The following is a 12,488-nucleotide window of genomic DNA, read 5'->3' on the forward strand; positions in this document are numbered from 1 at the left end:
CATTATTTTTCATGTATTCATTAGTGAATGAATATTCATGAAGCAGAATCCTGTGCGGGGTTCTGGGCTGGGGCCACCGGGGTGACAAGGACACCATCTGGAGGTTGGAGGAACTTGGAAACAATCTGAGGTGAGGACAGGCAGTGCCCTGGAGGCCATTCAGCCTACAGGTGGAGGAACAGAGAAAACAGCTGAGTTCGTCTGTTCCCAGGTGGTGCCTGGAGGAGCTCCACGTGAGCTGGATGGTGAAGCAGGAAGAGAAAGAGCTGGTGAAGTGGGTGAAAGGGCAAGGAATTCCAGGTGAGGGGTGCCACAGGACGCAGATGCAGAGGAGCCAGGGCAAGGAGGGACTTAGAAGGTGTTCTGGAGCTTGTGGAAGGTTGGTGCAGAGGGACCTCAAACCCCAGGCTCACAAAGGGGGCGCACCTGGGCTGTGGGCAAAGGAGTCAGGCTCACCAGCTTGGTCCTGGGCATGGCTCCCTTCTTAGTTTCCACTCCCTCCCAAACTCAGCACGCACGTGGGAAACTCACAGCACCCGGTCACTGGTTAGCATCTTCCTTTGTGATTTCTGATTAGGTCCCTGATTTAACCCCTCAAATCCACCCTTTCTTCTATTTCTGCAGAAATAGTATTTGGCACAAGAGCTATTGATCCACACCTACCTTCACCCTGAAGCCAGAATACAATGTGTGCCTGGGGATGGGGAGGGGCTTGCGGAGGGGGACCAGGTGTTACCATGAGTTACCCTCATCCCTCATTCTTGCTTATTTTCCAGTATGTGGAACGGGGATGCTGGTGATTTACCCAAACTGTATCACGGAAGAGCATGGGAGAAAGAGGTTTACAGAACTGCACAGTTATTGTAGCTGCTGCTCTAGCTGTTGATTACACACCCCGCCCCCTGGTCACGGTGTACCAGCAAGAGCCAGCAAGTGGCCTGATCACCCTGGCCTCTGCCCTGCGGGACCTCTCTCGGTGCCATAAAGGTTGCCGTCCGCCTGATGCCTTTTGGGCTGTAGCTTTTGGGCTCTTAGAACTTTCATAAGTCCTGGGGCAGTGGGGATGACTTTTCTTTGATGAGCTGTTTGATTTTGTGCTTTAGAAGCAGCTGGATCTACCTTCTACGGTCAAATACATGATTTCAACCTCAGACATACGTTATTTCAACTTGAAGTTTTGCATCACCCGAGGCCACTCCCACTAACTGGAGAGCGGGATGGCTGAGCGCCGTGGGAGGGGGACCAGGGCGTGTCGGCAGGAGGCTGGCCAGCTTGCAGGTCCGGACTGGAAGCAGCCCTGGGAGGAGGGGTGCAAGGCCGCTGGCTCGGGTTCCCTGGCCTGTGGACCTGCTCTCTCAGACCTCAGCGTGAGACAGCTTCCTGCGGGTCCTCCGGGCGGCCCTTCCCGCCGCATTCCATTTAGAGTCTCCCGCCTCGTTCCTTCTCCATTTCCCTTCATCAGAAGAAAGACTGGACGAGCACTTAACAGAGGTAAAAGAACATGTAGGTGATGGGGAGACTGGGTGTCCCTTCTTTCCCCTCTACAATTCTGTGGGTCTGTTTTCTTTGGGGGGTGGTCATGGTCACCAGCTTCCTATCATAATACTTTCTTAGACGTAATGCTAGGTCCAACTGAAAGTTAATTTACCAACTCTCACAACAACAATAATATAAACAACAGTATTTGTATGGTATTTAAAATAAGTTTGTGAGAATCTTCAAGTATGTTATGCCTTATTCAGTAAGCATTCACTGAGTGCTTGCTCTGTTGGAAGTCCTGTAGACAGCCCTGGGAGTCTCTGATCCAGTTTCAGAGAAGACACAGCACAGGGCGCCCACCCACGTGCTGTCAGAGAGGAAAGCAGGCACGGGAGGGCTGACCAGCAGCCCCTGAGAACGCCTCACCATTGCCCTTCACAGATGTGACTCATCCCCTTTGGGCATAAATGTCCCTCTAGACAGTTAGTTCTTGGAGGGCAGAGACTCTTACCTTGCTCACCCTGTCAACGCAGCCCAGGGTTGGGACCCATTTCTGGGTGCCCTCTGGTCAGCTGCTTGGCTGAATATTCAGCGCTGTGGTCTGTCCCCCTTTGATGCATCTCACTGAATTTTCCTAATGCCACCATCTCCTGTGCCCCTCCTGCCTCCTGGGACACTCCGCCCCCATATGTGGTGAGCAATCGGTTCTGGGTCATCTTCCTTCTCCCTGTTTCCTTTCCCCAGGCTTCCTCAGTCTTTTCCGTGACTTTAAATGACAGGGAAAAGCTTGCAACTCCCAAGTCTAGCTAACCAGCCTGACCTCAGTGAGCCCTAGACTTCTGACGTCTCCACTTGGATATATGATGGGGACTTCAGAAACAGTGTTCAAAGGGACCCCCTTTCATTGCAAACCTGCCTTTCCTTACCAGTCTCCAGGATTGGTATGCCTCCCCCTCACCTGCCCCAGGTTAATGCCAGAAGCTACGAGTCTCTGAACCATTTTCTTTCTGTGAAAAACCTACTCCAGTCCAGTTCCTCAGCAAGTCCTGAGTGTTCTGAACAGTACTGCACTTCAAGGCCGGCCAGTCCTCCCGCCGGCCCAGCCCCGATGCCATGACACCGCTGGCGGTCCCAGCCACCATGGCCCCTTCCTGGGTTTATGGCAACCTTCTGCCAGCGGGTCCTCCTCCTTCCATGAGAACTCCCTGACGGGCCTGCCCTCCTCAGAGAGCCAGGATGAACTTACACCTGTGAGTCACTACAAAGGGAACATGTCAATGCTTCCCCCTGAATTGAGATTGAAATCCAAAGTCTTCATGTGGCCGATGCACTCGGGACCACAGGATTCGGAAACTGCTCTCTGCCTGAATCATTTCACAGCTTCATTCAGTGCGCACCTCTTGGTCCCCCAGACTCTACCCAACTGAAGCCTTCCCAGCCTTGGTGCCTTTTCCCGGGCCATGCCGCCACCTGGAAGGGTTCTACCTCTCATCCTGCAGGTGACCCTGTTAAAAAGCACCACCTCTGAGAGGCCTCGCCAGGCAGCCCACCCTTGCCAATTCTGGGTCCCATTGCCCTGGTTTATTTCCTTCCCCATGTCCCCACTACTTACATCATATGGGAGTGTCTGGTCACTAGAGTGTAAGTTTCCTGAGGGCAGTGGCATCTCTATGGCTATTCTTTGCCACAGTATAATTGTGTGCAACATGGTGGCTGGGGCATGATACACCCTACATGAATATTTGCTGAATGGATAAGTAAATCCTTAAACACGTTCTCTCCATAGGGTTATGAGCAGCCTACCCTAACAGGGGCATCCAGGGTGAGGAGTCTATGTCTCTTCAAACTAAGTAAAAAATACATTTGCTCAAATAAGATTGATTTCTTAAAGAAAATATTTTTTGTAAGAAAGAAATACTGATTTTCATCCTCTCTGTTTAAATGCCAAGGGTGTTGAACAAACCTACTTAGCCAACTACTATTAATCACTCTTAAGAATTACTTATTTTTAATTAAGTGCTTGGTTATTAAACAGTAAAATGTATTCACCGCATGGAGACTATGTTCCTCTGTGCTCTGACTTCTCTGAGTCTGGCCAGGTAAAAGGGCTTTGTGTCGTGGATGTCTCTAAATCCCATGCTAGGGATTAATGGTGTTATTCAACCCTTCTCTGATTCTGCCACACACACTACAGGTCTCCCTGTGCACAGTGCGTAGATTGAGCTACTGGGGAGTCCTGCAGTCAGGAAACCTCTTTATCCTGGGTATTTCCTCAACTTATTTTGGGATGCAACCCTTCCATCTTGTTGTCTAACACTTTGCTATGAGAGCTGTGGCTGGCGACCCAGCACCATGGCATCAGGAGTCTCAGGCCCTGGGCCAGATGCAACGAGTCAGAATGTGACTTAAACAAGATCCCCACGTGATTCATATGCACATTGAAGTCTGAGAAGCACTACTTAAGGCAGCAAAGAGATCATGTTATCCCACATGACTGTCCCAAGGATGCTTTACAGTGGATTGTATCACTCCTCTTTTAGAGATGAGAAAACTGAGATCTAGAAAGGGCACATGACTTGCTCAGTTTCTCATGCCTAATGAGCAGCAGACTTAAGACAGGAAGAACCCACCTTTTTGTCTCCCAGTCTTTCCATGCTAGAATGTCAGATCAGAATATAACAGTGGGAAAGTACTGATTTTTCAGATTCCAAAATAAAAGTTTTTAATCACGAATCAGAACAAGGAATAGCCAGCTATTCATGTTAAAGAGGTTTGGGGGAGGAGGGCCAGGGACGAAGGAGATGGGAACTTCATCAAGTCTTCTGGAGAAAGGCAGACTAAATTTGGGATTTTTGTTCCCCTGGCTCCATCCCTGCTGGTTCGCCATGGACATCTGGGTACCCACTCAGAGTCCCAGTATGCTTACAACTGGTGTTGCTGGGTGGTTGAGGCATACACCGTTGTCCCTCGAGAATGCTAAGTGTGCTGAAAGATGTCTCCTCCATGCCACACGCCTGTCAGTACGGGATGAGTTCTCATCACCTGGATTATCAGACTGTTCAAACTGTTCCAATCTCACCTGTGATAAATGATGTCTCATTCTTGCTGAATTCGCATTTCCTGATTATTAGAGAAGTCGAGCATCTTCCCATAAATGTGCAGGCCATTTGAATTTCCTCTTCTACTCTTATCACTCATTTTCTTTTCCATGGTTTGACTTTTCAACATTAATTTGTATATTGTTTTTAATGTTATAGATGTTTTCTAGTGTAGATTATGTCTTATATTCTGTTCATTAAATTTTTTGGTAGGAAATTTCTTTTTAGGAATTTTATATGGTTAAATGTTATTTTTCCTTTATGATTTTCATTTTATTTTGGTGCATTTTGTTTTAGAAAGCCTTCTTAATTCCAAAGTCACAAAGCATTTTCTTAGTATATTTCTATAGGTATTTTTTTTTAATGATTGGGTATTTATTTCTCCTTGAATTAATTTTTCTCTTCGGTAGGGACTAGAGTAGTAATTACATTGTACTTTTTTCTTTATAATGGGTGGCTGTTTCTCCCAAGTCAGACATTAAATAGATGTGACCCCTACTGTATTAATTAGGGGTTACATGCTGACTACTGTAATAAACCTTGTTCCTTTTTAACTCACACAACTTAGTTTCAACCTAGAAGTTAATGTAGGTCAGCTTGCTCAGCCTGCAGCTCTTCTCCGTGCGAGTTTGCAGAGGTCTCATTCCATCCTGAACTTCAGTCATGTTGGAGATACAGAAGTTATAGATCCATTTTATATGTTTTACAAATCTTGTATCTTAACACTGGCATTTAAGTTTTCTCTCTGAAAAAAGCCTAAATGCATCACTGCACTTTCCTCCTACTTGAAAAGAAAGACTTAGATGTTCTTTTACTTTACTTTCATCCCCTCTCCTCTGTTTCCATGTTATTTTAGTCCCTGAAATTTAGCTTCAGCTTATTATTAAGCACATAAAATCAGAATTCAATAATAATCATGAGTCCCAGTGGTTCGCTGGGATAGCAGACAATCTCTTAGCTGACCTACATTTAACCGACTGGCCAGATTAACCAGGGCTTCCCATTTCCTCCATGAACTTCAGACTGGTGCCCACCGATGTGGAATTAGGCCGCTGCCTCGGAGGCCTCTGCACTCACCAAGGGCACCAGGACCGTAGAAACCGTCAGTTATGTTTGTTCTCAAAACTGATTATACCAGGTGTAAATTATGTGGTTCATTAAATATTACAGGAACCAACGGAACCTGAGTGGAAGAGAAAGCGTTGTTTCCCATGAAAACCACATAGAATTACATGAAAGATTCAGAGAATGTAACATACAAAATTCTATCTAATTAAATACAGCAAAGACAGATCTAAAGGAATGAAAACATTTGTAAACTATTGGAAAGATTCTACCTTCAGATTTCTTGTCCAATTAATTGTTCACTCTAAAGAAAAGAAAGTTAAAAAAATTAGAAAGTTAAAGAAAAATTTCTTTGTGTAAGAGATAAAGTACAGAACTCTGATTAGCCAAGGTATATGTGAATTAAAAAGCTTCAAGCCAATAAGTTAACAAAGGAATCATTTCTATGTGAAAAATTTTAAGTAAAAATAAATTTCTTTTAAATAAAATAAAACTTTGTGGTCTTGACAGATCACTGTTTTTCCCTTTTCTACCTAGCTGTCCTACATTCGTAGATATAAGAGCTCCCACTTTATTATTGCCAATAATAACTCTCCTTACTGTTAATAATTATTTATTAAATATCCTTTTGTCCTCTATTATTTCCAGTTTTTCACTATATCTTGTCTTTTGCTATTCACTTCATTTCTTCTTGCTAGATTATATCATTAAGATTTTATATATATATATATATATATGTATATACATATATATATATATATTTATTTTTTTGGTAAAATTCTGGAGGTGATAAACTCTCTAAAACCTTGTATGTGAGTTAAGTCACCTTCATGGCTAAGTGTGGAAGTCACTTCCTCTGGGTGTACATTGTACTTCACTCCCATTTGTTCTAATGATCTTATGTTCCTAATTCCATATGTCCTTTAACTTGCACAGAACTGAGATCCCTAAATCCACAAGTAGATATAACAAACTTCTGTAGCCTCAGAAGAGTCTAAATAAAAAGAAATTACATTGTGCATACGTGTGTACATGTTTGCCCCAAAACTTAGCAGAATTTAAAATAACCTGATTTATTCCATTTTCACACTCCTATCATATATTGAAAAGTAGTTCCAGATTAGAGGAAAAAAATAGTGACCTATTTTCTTTAGCAAAATTATGTTAGAAGTGGAAAAACACTTCACATGAAACTTAACCATGAGGGTTCATCAAAACATTGCATGAAAGTAATTGTTTTCAGACTTAAAATGCCTGTACACATGTATACAAACTCACTAGAGAAAATTACAATTAAAAAAAAATCTTAGTTATTTAGTAAATGTGGGGGATTATTTCCAATGGAAAAAAATAAGAGTTTCAAAGCTATGTGAAAGTGAACTTCAAAAATAAACCAGCATGGAGAAGAAATGAAGAGATAAAATCCATAATTTTCTATTTTGATAACAGTAAAAGTTAAGATGATTCAGGGAGCTTTAAGAACACTTGCAGTATTGAAAAATGAATTTGTTATCTCAGGGCCTGTCACACAGCTATTGGTGTATTATTTCTAAGTCTTAAAATCAGAGCCCACTGAGAGGGTATCTGAAAAAGGGAGAAGGAAGGAACGAAAGGGGAGGTGGGCTTTAAAACTATAAATAAATGAAGAAGAAATAAAATTGCTCCATCAGTCATTGCAAGAAAGACTTGGACATACATCTGCTGCACTGGGTTATTTTGAAGAGAAAAGCACAGCCCTGCCTCATGGAAGGGTTTCATGTTATTTTATAACTGTCCTTCTTAATTGTTAGGATTCTGACCTTGTTACCTCCAGTTTTGTTGCAAAAATGGTGCCCTCAAACAATCATGCAGGCACCATCTTGCCTTGTGATGCAGTACCGAATAAAGGCCCAAATGTGCCCACCGCCTCATACCTGAAGCTTGTAATAAATGTTTCCTTACATGGCAAAAGGGAGTCTGCAGCTACGATTAAATTAAGGATCTCTGATGGGGGGTTTATCCTGGATTATCAGTGGGCACGATTTAAGTCACAAAGGTCATTATAAGAGAAGGTGAGGTGACATCAGAAGCAAGACTCAGTGGTAAGAGCAATTCCATTTCCTGGCGAGGACCCTGAGCCAAGGACTGGCAGCCTCTAGAAGCTGCAAAGGGCAAAGGAATGGACTGATTACCCCTGAGGCTTCTGAAAGCAACGCGGTCCCGTGACACCACAATTTTAGGAATTCTGATCTCCAGAATTGTAAGGAAATATATTTGTGTTGTTTTAAGACACTATGTTTGTGCAGGACACCTAGGGCTGCCTTTCAGGTGATGCTAGAATATGTGCCTTCTCCAGCCTTCCTCCCTGGCTTCTCTCTCAACCCCTAAGAACTTATCTGACATTGAGGTCCTGAGGTTTTGAGTTCGAGACACACAATGAACGTCCCTTTAGAAACCCAAGTTCCCTTATCTGGGGCTCAGGTTCTTTATTTTTCATCCAAGGCCAGTCTCTTTCCTAAGGAGAAATGGTCTGAGGGAAGCTCCCACATCTGCTGCCTCCGAGAGGCGAGCGGACGCCCCCTCCAGCCTCCATGCCATCCCACAGGGGACAGTCGGAGACCTTTTCCTGGCACAAACCTGGCTCTCCAGGCCCCTCCTTTGCACTCTTCAACAGCCTTCAACTGCCTTTCCCACAAGTGGCTCCCTCCCCAGCTGGGCCCCTTTCCTGCCCGCCCTCACCATCCCTCACTACGCCCACCCCACGCTCTAAAGTCCCCACCTTCTCCAGTCCCTGCACCTCAAGCCCACTTCCTCGTGTGTTCTTGATGCAGCCGGGTCCCTGCCCCCTGGAGGCTCTTTCTCCTCCTGTCCCATGACTCCTTCTCATCCTTACCTTCTCCCAGGAAGCCTTCCCAGACCTCCACCTCCCCTGGAATAGGACCAAGGTCACGTCTCTCTTCTCTGTGAGCAGCCATCTCCCACCCTGTACAATGTCCACACCACTTGTCCCATTTTACAGAACTATTCATTCAATGGGCTGCTTTTCTTAATGGTCTTTCCTTTCCTAGGACCACAGTTATCAGAGTGGGTCCCTCCCACCAGCGGTATCAGAATCACTGGGGAGCTTCTGAGAAAACCTAACCCTAAACCTACCAAAGGAAGAACTCTGGGGAGGGGACAAGTGCTTTGTTTTGACGAGTCCTCCAGGGGATCCTGACCAATGCCAACTTTGAGAGCCACTGGCCTTAAGGGTGAGTACTGTTTCTTAGTCATCCAGGAATACCCAAGCACGTATTTAGAATTTATTAAGTATTCCTGGAGTTGATACAGTAATTTTACACCAAAGAGTAGACTGAGTGAGTTGGTGAGTATCAGAATTTGGTGTATGGTATCTAAGGAATCCTCACAAAAGCCTTTGGTAGGCAGTATTATTGTTTCAACTTTTATGGATGGGGCAAATAAGGCTCACACAGATTGCCTAAGGTCTGCCTCCTTGCGTTATAAGCAAAAGTGAATAGAAAAGGTTTTACAAACGGTACTTTCCCATCTCCACACCTGCAACCCTCAGATACTTTCATTGGATGGATTTCAACCTTGGGAAACTCAAACCAAAGTCTGGGCTCCAGGACCGGGTTCCTCATCAAATTGGTCTGGTGTCGGGTACCAGCATCTGTGTTTATTAAAGTAATCTTCTACTATGAGACCAGGGTTGAAAACCACTGCTGATGGAGCTGCCCTTCCCCAGCCAAGCCAAGGGACCCAGGGGGATAAAATTCTCCACCTGGGGGGCACCAGTCATGTCCGCAGTGACCCCTGACCACCACCCAGGTTCCTGTGCTGACCTGTGGCTTCTCGTGAGGCTGCCCCTCAGCCTGGGGTATTGCTCCATTTCCTGGGTGTCTGTAATTCATCTGGTCTTTTGTTTGGCAACTGATCTTGGGCCTCCTTTTCTGGCAACACTTAGGAATTCCTTCGGGTAAGGCTGTGATTTTCTCCTAACTGCTTATACCGTGACTGAGGGTAAGGGGTGCCCTCCCCTCCCACAGTCCCCAGGCCTTGTCATCATCTCTTGATTAGCCTCCTGCTGGGGGAAGGGAAGTGGGCAGATGTAAACTCTGAAGTGCTTGCAAATAGTATTGTTCTTGCAACCAGCGCCGTTGCGAGTACACCATTAAGAGCTCACGGACAGGAGGGTGTCATCAGGTTTGAAACATGAACTTCAACATGTGACAAAACCTGGACTTTGATGCAAGTGTACTGGTCAAAGTTGAACACTCACATTCCATTAATGTCTCTTACAAATTACTTTTCTAATTAAGTGCCTGCTTATTAAAGACACAATCTGTCACTGCATGGCTGATGCCCGACCACATTCCCGTTTCTTCTTTGCTTTGTCCAGATGTTGTTTACGAAGGTGTGTTTTCTGAAAATTCTTCTTAGCTATCCTATCCCTGAAGTCAACGAGCCACGCGTAGCCCAGCCATCTAAGAACCACTCAACAAATAGCAGCATTTGGGGTCTTGAGTTAGAATGTTGCTTGTTTTCTGGGGCCGAATGAGACAATTGCTATTAATCAACAGCCCTGGAAGGATATCACTTTAGATCCACTGATTCTGTCTGTTCTCTATTTGACCAAAAGACAAATGGACAAACTGCTGGCCTTTGTGGGAAGGAGTTCTCCATCCCTCGGCACAGAACTAAGGGTGTATAATGTTGATACTAGAAATGAAAATGATGGGTTATGTCTATAACCCTATTTGGGCACACACAGGTCAGCTGTGGAGTCTTTTTATATCTAAGAAGTTTAAAAAACCAAAGTAATTAAAAAGATTTCCATTCTGGGCTCAATTCCCTCACAACCTATTAAAAGGAATTGGGTCACCGTCGTTCCTGGCATGCCCTTTGTCTTCTATTCCCGGTCATTCGTGGACTGTGTTCTTCTTAGACACATCTTCATACATTGAACAAACAGGAGCACCTTGTTTTCTGTCCCCATCCGTGTGACTCTCTTTCTGCCTTCCCTCTTCTCCCAGATGTGTCTCAGCCCTTAAAAAGTTGATCCATCCATCCTTACTTTCAACTGGAAAGAATCTCCCTGTAGGAAGGAGGAAATGGGATTCTTTGTGTGTGTGTGTGCTTGGAAAGGCGTGATATCTGTGACTTTTCTCCTATTAATGATCTGTATCCTATAAAAGATACTACTCATTTAATATTTACTAAATTCATTAGAGCAAGAGCTCTAGGTTTTCATTAAATGTTCCTGGCAAATCTGATGACATCTCACTAGCCCATTTACAGTGCAGGAAGCCCCATCCATGGAAGTTAATTGGTTCACCCAAAGCCCCTTTGAGAGACCTTCAAGCCAGTTGAAGTTGGCATTCTTAACTGCTCCACCAGCCTTTCAATGGAGAACAGCCTGCCCTAAAAATTGTTAAAGAAAAAAAAAAAAGAGCCATGTCCATGGAGTCAGTTCCTTAATTAGAAGGCAACAAGGTCAAAGGAGATCTTGGAATTTGTTTCCAATGAATAGTTTTATCCGCATTTTATGAATACTGACTGGAGGCTTTCTAAGAACCATGCAGTAGTTTTGCTTGTGAGCTGGGACCTGACCCTGGTAAGGAGCTGTTTCAGCGAGAAGATGCTGGGACCTGAAGGTGGGTGGCTCTGGGTGCACCTTCTTCCCGCAGTTGCTGTGTAGCAGTTAGTGTATCTCCTCCGAGTTCTGCAGCAGGCACCGCGTCTATAAACATCACATAATAATGGGTGCTATAAAAATGCCTAGTTAGGAAATACATGGAGAGGGTTTTGCCTGAAACCAGTCACACTGTGTAATTTCTACAGTTCATGAGGTGGTCATGAACTGTGGCTCTGAGAAAATCTGAGTCACAAACACTAACACAACCCTGAAACTGTGCATCAGTGACTTGAGCTGGTGACTGAGCCACATTCTTCTCAGGCTTCTAAGTTCCTCCAGTGATTCTTGCTCCAACAATCTGCTCCCTGACCTGGGCAGTGACTTGTCCAAGGCCAGGGAACAAGCCGCAGCAGAGCAGGTCCAGCAATCTAGTCTGTCAAGGGCCTTCTTTCCTGCTGTGCCGCGGGGCCTCCATCCTCTCTCCCTCCCACAGCTGAGCGCTGGTAGTTCTGACATTGGTTCGTGTGGGGGAAGCTTTCACAGGGGGTGGGGGAAGCCAGGCTCTGCTGGAGACACAGAACCCACGCATGGACAACCCACCAGCTCAGCAAATCCAGGCCCACCGGACCCAGAGAAAGATCCAGGACCGACTCTCCGTAGACCTGCAGGCTTGTGCACTCCCGTCTGAATCCCTAGAGGTTCCCTGGAGTCCCCAGGAGGTTTCCTGGCTGGTGGTAAGTCTCAAACGGATGTGCAGAGCAAAGAGGTGCTACACGGTCTACAAGCCGGTCATGGGGCCGAGGGGAGAGGTGAAGAGAAGGCGCCCAGCTGTCGGATTTCCTTGGCTCATGAGTCTCAAGTTCGAGGGCAGATGTGTCTTTCCAGTGAAGTTCAGGGTCTAGTCGAGGCAACATAACCCTTTCTAGGTATCTCAGAAGGATGATGTTTCACGTGGGCATTAGTGACACACATGAGGGAGAGTAAAGAAGGCCATCTAGGCAGATGGACACCCAGGGAAGGGGGTCCATGGGGGGAAGACTGTGCTCTGGAGTCGCAGCCAGCAGGAGACACAGCAACTCCAGAGGTGCTCAGAGAAGGGCAGCAGAATGTCCTCTGGCTTCTCCCTGCTGCTCGACCTCTGATCTTCCAGCAGCACCTCCCAGGAGACCAGTCGTCCAGGAAGCCAAGGACAAGTCAGTCAGGGAAACAGCAGCAGGTGTGGGAGAGAGGAT

General features: G+C 45.6%; 1 long non-coding RNA gene across 2 annotated transcripts in view; it reads left to right on the top strand.

The window, feature by feature from the left end:
* Window positions 1–1,265: 1,265 nt before the first annotated feature.
* The window catches only part of LOC108408464 (uncharacterized), a 34,814-nt gene continuing 23,591 nt past the window's right edge, over window positions 1,266–12,488 (top strand). For both annotated transcript variants that reach the window (XR_001856005.3, XR_001856004.3), the window contains exons 1-2: window positions 1,266–1,491; window positions 8,690–8,872. This is a non-coding gene — a long non-coding RNA (uncharacterized lncRNA). The remainder of the gene's footprint in view (window positions 1,492–8,689; window positions 8,873–12,488) is intronic.

This window comes from Manis javanica, chromosome 8 (assembly GCF_040802235.1).
Source record: "Manis javanica isolate MJ-LG chromosome 8, MJ_LKY, whole genome shotgun sequence".
In the NCBI taxonomy this organism is placed as follows: domain Eukaryota; kingdom Metazoa; phylum Chordata; class Mammalia; order Pholidota; family Manidae; genus Manis; species Manis javanica.